Below are 9642 nucleotides of genomic sequence, written 5' to 3'. Positions count from 1 at the left end.
ACTGATCATCCTGGTTTTAGATGGAGCGAACCGGCTGGTGGGTAGAATCAACAATATCAGTACAATAACCACTATCGCGCCCCATACCCACCAAAGCCACAGGGGCCATCTACAGAGGAAATGCTCAAATCTTTGACCCAGCACTTCACCACTCATGTCCAAAAGACAGAATCAAGCATAAAGAATCCCGAGAAACAATGTGGGCAAATTGCCGAAGCTATCTCTAACCTCACTGAACAAAACTCGAGGAACCTGCCCTCTCAAACCAAGAGAAATCGAAGAGAGAACGTTAGCGTTGTGCACTTGAGAAGCGGACGAAAACTCGATGAAAAGCTGGATGAAGAGATGATGCGAAAGGAGTCTGAATAGGTGTCACGATCGAGACAGGGGTGTCAGGATCGAGATTTGGCCTCAGGGGAAACGTCACGATCGAGACAAAGGCATCACGATCGAGATGACGGTGATTTGGTTTCCGAAAAAGTTGACGAAGAAGGTCACGACCGTGAAACTGTGTCACGACCAAGACTAATCCCCATTTTTCACCATCACGATCATCACCAACTATCTCGACTGAGACCTAGTGCTGATGTTCATGACTCCAAACCGCTTGTGGTTTTATTACAGAGATCCCGTTTACGAGCTTGTGGTTTCATGACTCCAATCCGGTTTACGAGCTTGTTATGGATTAGCGGGATGCTCGTAAGTGGTTTTTAGTGGTTTTATTACAGAGATCCCGTTTGTGCTCACTTTTAGTGCATTCGGGATGGAGCTAGAGGAAATATTCACGCCTACACCCCAGGAGAAGCCGAGAGGTGAAGCCGAGCTGCCTCGACGCTTGCAGAAGTTAGAAGTCCATCTCAGGAGAAGAAGTCGCGACCGAGATGGAGCATCACGACCAGGAATCAACCTCAGTTGAAGACGTCACGACCGAGACAGAGATGTCACGACCGTGACTTAGCCGAAGTTGAGGTGTCACGACCGAGAGGCCCTGTCACGATCGTGACCAACACAAGACTGAGAACTGGAGAAAGATCACGATCGTGACCCCTGTGTCACGATCGTGACGCGGACACGGACGACCCAGAATTGAAGATTTAGTCCGAGATTTTATTAGTTATTTCCACATCTTTGTATTTATTTGCATTTCTTTTAATTCCCTTTTATTAGAGACTATATAAGGCTTAGAAAATTAGGTTAGAATCATTCATTCATTCTTTCATTTACGTAGAATTCAGCAGCAGCCAGAGAAAGATTCCACCTTTGTTCCACCTTCATTCATCTCCCCTAGTTTGTTTTCCCATCATCATTCATATGTATTCATTGCTTTCTATGGCTATGTCTGGCTAAGTTCATCATAGTTCACTTTTTAGGCTGAAGTCATTGTTCTAGGTTTGTTGTGAGAATTCTAACGCTTATGTTCTAAGTTTAATTTCAGGATTGTTTTATAATCTCTTGTGCTTTATTAGTATCATTGATTGATCTTGATTTTATCTAGCTTGCAAACTAGGTTGATTATTATCCATCATATTGCTAGGCTAGATAATTCGATTTGAAAAGTCTTGCCTTTAGGTCGCGAGCATGATTTGCATAGACTATTTGTGAGTGCTTATTTTGTAGAGATTATAAACCTGTGTCGAGTATCGGCGATTTGCCAACGGTATTGCATAGGCCTACTTATATTTGATCTTCATGCTGTTGTGCTTTTGAATCTTGGGATTTCCTTGGTTATTGCATAATAAGGGTCTCTAGGACTATTTGGACTAGTTGCTATTTACGAACAAAGAGTAGGACAACCGGTTTAACCAATTCAGAGTATAAGTAATTAGAATTCGATGACCAACATTCCAATTGAATAATGCGCTGATGCTAGAGGAGTGAGCTTCATACCCATAATTTTTTACAATCCAATCAACATATTCTTTCATACTTGCTTAATTGCTTAGTTAATTAAGATCATACAAACTCCCAATTGTTATTACTTGGTTACATAATAGGAAATAAATTATCGTTCTGGCTCTCTTGGAATTCGACCCCTAGTTACCACTTTACTAGTGAATTCTTTAGTTGGGTATCTTTTATAAGGACAACGACCTTAGCCCTCACCACTTATAAAGGAGAGAAGAGAAGTACGTGAACAACAACAGAGAACAATGCCTTACTCAATACCGAAAGATCTTAATTGTCCATGGGAGGACCCAATGCCCGAAACAGGAGAAAGGCATCTAGCACAAGAGATGAGAGGTGCGGGATTATCAGCTTACAATATGCCAGAGTAGAAAAAAGAGCATACGGCAAGGCATTAACCTTTGGCCAGAAATCCAAGCTTTTGATACAAGAACAGAGAGAGAGCTTGACTATTTACAAACTGAAAAAATGTTTAGTCCAGGTTGTCCATGATAATCAGGTTTTAGTAGTTATTGGTGAGACCGGATCAGGTAAAACCACTCAGGTTACACAGTACTGAGCCGAATCTGGATACACAACTCGGAGGAAAATTGCATGTACTTAACCACGTAGAGTTGCTGCAATGTCTGTGGATAAAAGGGTATCTGAAGAATTCGGTTGTCGACTTGGGGAAGAAGTTGAATACGGTATAAGATTTGAAGATTGTAAGGGACCCGAAACAATGATTAAGTATATTACAGATGGCATGCTCTTGAAGGAGATTTTAATCGACGATAGTCTTTCTCATTACTCAGTAGTAATGCTTGACGAAGCTCATGAAAGAACTATATACACTGATCTTATTTTTTATCTGCTGAAACAGCTTTTGAAACGAAGATCTGATCTTCGTTTGATTGTCACCTCAGCCACTTTAGATGCCGAGAAATTTTCCGGGTTTATAATATCTTGAGTATACCTGGAAAAACGTTTCCCGTTGAGATTTTCTGTACCAAACAGCCAGAAACAAATTATCTTGACGCATATCTGATAACAGTTCTTCAGATTCATTTAACAGAGCCTGACGGTGATATTCTTTGTGTTTTTAACCGGGCAAGAAGAAATCGATTACGCGTTCAATGTCATTTTGAGAAGATGAAGGCGTTAGGAAAAGATGTACCGGAGTTAATCATTTTACCGGTTTACATCGCTCTTCCGAGTGAAATGCAGTCTAGGATCTTTGAACCGGTCCCACCTGGTAAGCGAAAAGTTGTGGTGGCTACTAATGTCCCAATCAATTCGATAGAAAAATAGAGAGAAGAGAGGAACATAACAATATGACTGATTGTTTAAGTTGAACTGATTACAACGAGTTGTTTATATAGATAACAAAATTAACTAACTATCACTACTAATTATAATAATGTCATTCGCTCAATACATAGTGATATAATGCTGTCATGTCCCCTCACGTTGGAAGTGGTGAGACAATTCCCAACTTGAATAGTAGTTCCTTGTGTTGAATACCGGTGAGGGGTTCTGTTAAGATGTCAGCCAGCTCGTGTTTTGTAAAAACATATGTGAGAGAGATTAGCCCATCTAAGAGCTTTTTCCTAACAAAGTGGCAGTCTAGATCAACGTGTTTCGTCCTTTCATAATAAACAAGATTTCTAGCAATGTACATGGCTACTAGACTGTCACACTTCAATTCCATTGGTGTGATATCCGGGATGTCAAACTCAATGAAGAGTCTGGAGAGCCAAGCTAACTCAGCACACACTCTTCTCATGGATCTTTACTAAGCTTCAGCAGAAGAAAGGGGTACAGTTTGATGTTTCTTGCTTTTCCATGAGATGGAAGCTCCTCCAAAAAATGTTATGAAACCAGAGACTGATTTTCTTGAGTGTGGACATGAGGCCCAATCAGCATCACAAAAAGCTTGTAGTGAGTAACTTTGGATTTTGGACAAAAGAATGCCAAGTGAGGAAGTACCTTTCAGATATCTCAATGTGTGAAATGCAGCATCCAGATGTGGTTGTCTTGGGTTCTGAAGAAATTGACTCAGATGTTGTACTGTGAAAGCCAAATCAGGTCTAGTATGCACAAGGAAATTAAGCTTGCCTATGAGCTTCCTACAGTATGAAGCATCTGAGATGAGCTCACCTTCAATTGGGCTTAATTTCTTGTGATATTCCATAGGAGTAGACAAAGGTTGTAGTTCACTGCACTCAAAGTCATTTAGTAACTCTGAGATGTACTTCCTTTGTGTTAGGAGAATTCCTTCTGAATGTGTAATGAATTCAATACCTAGAAAATAACTGAGTTGTCCTAAGTCTTTAATCTTGAATTCCATATCAAAGTATGCTTTCAAAGCATGTATTTCTTCTATGTCATCTCCATTTATCAATATATCGTCCATATATATGATTAGAAACACAGATTGATCACCTTTTTGTGAAATAAAGAGTTATAATTAAGGGACTGCTTGTAACCTTTGTTCCTTAGTGTAGTAGATAGTCTGGCATATCACTGTCTTGATGCTTGCTTGAGGCCATACAAGGATTTTTGCAGTTTACAAACCTTGTTATTATCATCACAGATGAGCCCTTGTGGCATTGTCATGTGGACTTCCTCATGTAACTCTCCGTGAAGGAAAGCATTGTTTACATCTAACTGAAATATCTTCCAATTCTTCTTGATTGCAATGCTCACAAAACATCTAATAGTTGTAGTCTTAACCACTGGTGAAAATTTCTCTGCATAGTCAATGCCTTCTTTTTGAGTAAAACCCTGAACAACAAGCCTTGCTTTGAATCTTTCAATACTGCCATCTGCTTTCTTCTTTATCTTGAACACCCACTTGCAACCAATAGGTTTCTTTCCTTCTGGTAGATCTACTACAACCCATGTCTTGTTTAAATCAAGGGCTTTGAACTCACCATGCATTGCTTGTACCCACCTAGGATCCATACTAGCAGCTTTATAGCTCTTTGTTTCAGTCTCATTCTGGATAAGATGAGATGTGATAGAGTGGAAACAAAAAGCTTCAGGTATGAGTGATGTTAGAGTGTGAGGACAACAACTGTGTTCCTTTTCTGTTGCAACAAAAGAACAGTAATAATCATTAAGGTAGGCAGGTGCTTTGTGAATTCTGGAAGGTCTAGTAGAAGGTATATGATGTTGTGATTGTTCAGGAATGGGTTCATGAGCAGGAATGGATTCATGAACAGGAATGAGTTCAAGAATTTCATTACTTTTGTCATTCATGGATATGGCTTCACTCTCATTGAACATACAATCTGAATCTGGTTCAGGAAAAGTCAGTGTAGGTACTTTCTGTTGCTGGAGAAAAGGAAACACATCCTCATGGAAAGTTACATCTATGGATACAAAGAACTCATTTGTATCTAGATTGAGTAGCTTGAATCATTTCTTTCCAAATGGATACCCCAACATGATGCACTTTGCTGCTCTAACTTTGAATTTATCTCTGCCTTGCAGTAGTGTTGAAGTGTAACATAAACTGCCAAAAGTTTTTATACTACCATAATCTGGCTTCTTCCTAAACAGAATCTCATGGAGTGATTTGTGCTGAAATATTGGTGAAGGGAACATGTTGATCAAGTGAGTGGCTGTGAGGACACAATCTCTCCAATAAGATGTTGGAAATCTAGACTGGAATAAAAGAGCTCGAGAAGTCTCTAAGAAGTGTCTATGTTTCCTCTCAACCACTCCATTTTGTTGCGGAGTATAAGAACAAGATGTCTGATGAATGATGCCTTTACTTTGTAAAAATTTTGTTGTTATGTGACTTGAACCAAGCTCAAGTGCATTATCTGACTTCAGTATCTTTATTTTCTTTCCAAACTGAGTTGAAACCATTTCTACAAAGGAATGTATAAAAGAGAATGCATTAGTTCTAGTAAATGTGTCCATGTAGTTCTAGTGAAATCATCAACCACAGTCAAAATATATCTATATCCTTCTCTAGTTGAAGTGTGATAAGGTCCCATGTTTCTATGTGAATTAAATCGAAGATACCTTCACTGGTAATGGTACTGTGAGGGAAAGGTAATCTATGGTATCTTGCCTTAGCACAAATTTCACAAAGAGAGTAAATCTCATTTATGTGATTCCTTTGAATGTGCATACAAAGACAATTTCATGAGTTTATACAAGGGTAAATGCCCCAATCTTAAATGCCACAACATAGGAGCAGGTAAAGAAGAATGAGAAACAGAATTTGCAACATAGGAAGCATTAGATTGTAACAAGTATATTCCATTTTCTGGACTACCAAGAACCAGTTGCTTGTTCATTAAATGGTCCTGCAACAAGCAAGAAGAATGTGAGAAAAGTAGATTACATTGTAACCGACTTGTTAACTTCTTTACTAGTATCAAATTGAATTTGAAATGATGGACAAATAAGACATGTCCAAGTACAATATTTTTAGTTATCTGTACTGAACCTTCCATATCTATAACATACTTCATGCCATTAGGTAATATGATGTTGATAAGAGTTATTAACTTGTTTAAGGATTTGAACAAACAACGAACAGAGCGCATATGACTACTAGCTCCATTATCTATTACCCAATGAACATTAGTATGAACTTTAGAAACCATACCAGCCACATTAAACATGTGTAAAGAACTGCTAGATGGATTGGTAGCAGTTTGTACTGTATCTACAGAACCACAAAAAATCTGAGAAGAATCTTGACCAGAATTTCCTTGAAGAAGAGACAATAATTGTTGACATTGAGCAGTTGTGAAACCATGAAGTGGAGTTTCATTGCCATCAGTTCCTTCTTCAGTTTGCATATTAGCAACCAGCTTCCTGTTCTTTGTGAATATGAAAACATTAGGAAATCCGTGAAGCCTGTAACACTTACCAATAGAGTGGTCAGTTTTCTTGCAATGACTGCAGGTGACATTAGAACCTTTTCGTGACATATAATCAGGTTTGACATTAGTATTGTTACTAGCATAAAGTGAAGTAGCATCAGAAAATTTTGAGTAAGAATGGTTCTCCCTTTGTGATTCTTCTTGAAGAAGAATTGAGAAAGTTGTGGAAACCTTCGGTGGAGGCTTCATCGTAAGAATCTGCCCTCGAATTGGAGCATAGCTATCATTAATTCCCATAAGGAATTGAATCAGCTTATCTTTCGAAGTGCACTGCGTTGAACCACATCGATTCGGGAGGCTTCTTGAAATTCTTCAATTCATCCCACAAAGTCTTGATTGTTGTCATGTAAGCCGTGATCGTTTGATTTACTTGAGAACTAGCATTCAATTTCTTTTGAATTGCATATTTTTGTGAGTTGTTTGATTGACCGAATCTCGCCTCCAATTCACTCCAAATTTCTTTGGACGTTTCTTAGTAGATGATACTACTCCGAATGCCAGATGAAACCGAGTTGATCAACCAAGCCAACACAAGATCATTACACCTATTCCATAATTCTTGAAGCTGGCCATTCAAATCAGTAGGTCGAGGAAGAGAACCTGTAGCAAAACACCATTTGTTTTTCGCTGATAGAGAAATCTTCACCGCCTGTCTCCATTCACGATAGTCTTTTCCAAAGAAAACCGGGGTCACAAGCGATACACTTGGTTGATCTAAAGATGCAACAATGTAGGGATTGTTGTCGAGGGGACTTATTCCGGTGAATCGGCGAACATTCTGCTCTGTGTTTTCTTGACAGACATTTGTCGGCGGGACATTTGTCGGAGGTGAATCAGTGTTGATTGGCATGATGATGGTCAGATTGTGACAAAATCTTGAAAAAGTAAGATGAAATGAAGGATTGAATCAATTCGCTGTAAAGATGAATCGAGAATGAAGCAAAGCTTCAGAGAAGACGAAGATAGTGCTTCAATGGAAGAAAGAAAAGATATGCGGAATACGATTCGAACTATTTCAGCTCTAATGCCATATTACCAATCAATTCCATAGAAAATAGAGAGAAGGGAGGAACAAAACAATATAACTGATTGATTAAGTTGAACTGATTACAACGACCTATTTATATAGATAACATAACTAACTATCACTACTAATTACAATAATGCCATTCGCTCAATACATTGTGATATAATGCTATCAACTAATATAGTTGAAGCTTCATTGACTATAGATGGAATCTTTTACGTGGTTGATCTTGGACTCTCCAAACAGAACGTGTATACTCCGAAACAGGGCTTAGATTCACTTGTAATTACTCCGATTTCTCAAGCTTCTGCGAAACAGCGAGCTGGCAGAGCTGGCCGAACTGGACCGGGGAAATGCTACAGGCTTTATACAGAAAGCGCATACCGAAATGAAATGTCACCAACTTCGGTTCCAGAGATACAGAGGATAAATCTCGGTTCAACCACTCTTAACATGAAGGCAATGGGGATAAACGATCTTCTTTCATTTGATTTCATGGACCCACCTCCTCCACAAGCACTCATTTCAGAAATGCAACAGTTATACAGTTTAGGTGCTTTGGATGATGAAGGTCTTTTAACTAAACTCGGCAGAAAAATGGCAGAGTTTCCTCTTGATCCTCCTTTATCTAAAATGTTACTCGCTAGTGTGGATCTGAAATGAAGTGATGAGATATTGACAATGATTGCTATGATTCAAACCGGTAATATCTTTTACCGACCCAGAGAAAAACAAGCCCAGGCAGATTAGAGTAAGGCCAAATTTTTTCAACCGGAGGGTGATCATCTAACGTTACTGTCAGTATACGAAGCTTGGAAGGCGAAGAACTTTGCAGGGCCATGGTGTTTTGAGAATTTTGTACAGTATAGATCGTTACGAAGAGCTCAGAACGTAAGAAAACAGCTTTTGAGTATAATGGATAAGTACAAGCTTGATTTATTGAGATGCAGAAGAGATTATAGCAAGATAAGAAAGGCGATAACTGCTGGGTTTTTCTTTAACGCGGCGAGAAAACACCCACAAGGGGGTATAGAACGGTAGTTGAGAACCAATCGGTTTATATTCATCCGAGTAGTGTGCTTTTTCAGAGGCAACCGGATTGGGTTATTTACCATGAATTGGTGATGACTACAAAGGAGTATATGCGAGAAGTTACTGTTGAGGGATCTTTTAAGGGTTCGGATCCGAAGAAGATGAGTAATCATAAGCGTCAAGAACGGATTGAGCCGCTTTATGATAGATATCATGAGCCTAATTCTTGGAGATTGAGTAAACGTCGTGCTTAATGTTGTCTTTTTATAGTTTCGTTGTCCATAATACTGTGATTGTCAATGAATGTTTTTAAGATTTGGTATTAGTTGTATATTGTTGTAGATATGAAGCTACTTTTTGAATGGGTGTAAAAGCTTTTTAATTAATGGAAATATTTTCTAGCGTTTCTATAGTTTGCTGTTTTATTATGTATTATAGTTTGCAAATATTGAATGTAAATGTTAAAATGTAAATATTAAAATGTAAATATTCAGCCGGTGTCGTCGGTGCCTGCGATTGCGGGTCTACCTCGTCGTCCTTTCGGGTTCGGGAAGGGGGCCTGGCGCAGCTGGCGGGTGGCGGTGCTCCTAGTATTGTTGAATTCCACTGATCTGGGTGGCGGGCCCTTAAATGCTTCTTTAACGTTCCGGTTCCGCCACCGAGCTTCCGTTCATACTTGAGCCGACAATAATTACAAGAATCATTATATAACTTACTCTTCGACACTCATTTTCGCTACCTCCAGTATAATGTACATTAAAAAGACTACTTTCAATTCGAACTCGACGC

The 9642-nt window shown here is 39.0% G+C and overlaps 1 pseudogene; it reads left to right on the top strand.

Moving 5' to 3' along the window:
* Positions 1–454: 454 nt before the first annotated feature.
* LOC141249480 (uncharacterized) lies at positions 455–9107 on the top strand (annotated as a pseudogene).
* Positions 9108–9642: the final 535 nt, after the last annotated feature.

The sequence above is a fragment of the Phyllobates terribilis genome, unplaced genomic scaffold (assembly GCF_046119375.1).
Source record: "Phyllobates terribilis strain yellow unplaced genomic scaffold, ASM4611937v1 Scaffold_4606__1_contigs__length_59005, whole genome shotgun sequence".
Taxonomy (NCBI): domain Eukaryota; kingdom Metazoa; phylum Chordata; class Amphibia; order Anura; family Dendrobatidae; genus Phyllobates; species Phyllobates terribilis.
The sequence above is the reverse complement of the archived record's forward strand: the minus strand, read 5'-3'. Positions and strand labels throughout refer to the sequence as shown.